Source organism: Brassica oleracea, chromosome C6 (assembly GCF_000695525.1).
Source record: "Brassica oleracea var. oleracea cultivar TO1000 chromosome C6, BOL, whole genome shotgun sequence".
Taxonomy (NCBI): domain Eukaryota; kingdom Viridiplantae; phylum Streptophyta; class Magnoliopsida; order Brassicales; family Brassicaceae; genus Brassica; species Brassica oleracea.
Window position 1 is genome coordinate 5,084,337 of NC_027753.1, and position 610 is coordinate 5,084,946.

The window sequence follows — 610 nt, forward strand, 5'->3', positions numbered from 1 at the left end:
ACCCTATCCCACTCTCTTAGGTTCTATTTGTTAGGTTTTTGTGTAGATTTGATAGATTTTTGTTAGGGTGATTGGTTAGGATTGTGATTTGGTTGTATAATAGGTTTAGAATTGTGATTTGGTTGAATAATTTGTTTTGTTGAATTGATTTAGAATTTTTTTATAATTTTTCTATTTTTTTGTATTTATAAAATCCATTTTTGTATATAAATTCGATTTTTGTGTATAAATTTGATTTTTGTATTTTACAAAACGATTTTTGTATATAAATTCAATTTTTTGGATTTTACAAAACGTTTTTTGTATATAAATTCGATTTTTTGGATTTTACAAAACATTTTTAATATCAATAAAACTTTTTTTGTGATTAAAAGCTATTATTTGGGATTTAAAAAAAATATATATATATATATATATTTTATAAATTTCTATATTTATTAAAAAATTTTAATATCTATAAAACTTTTTTTGTGATTAAAAATTATTATTTGGGATTTAAAAAAAAAAAAATTATATATATATTTATATTATATAAATTTCTTTATTTATTAAACATTTTTAATATCTATAAAACTTTTTTTGTGATTAAAAACTATTATTTGGGATTTTT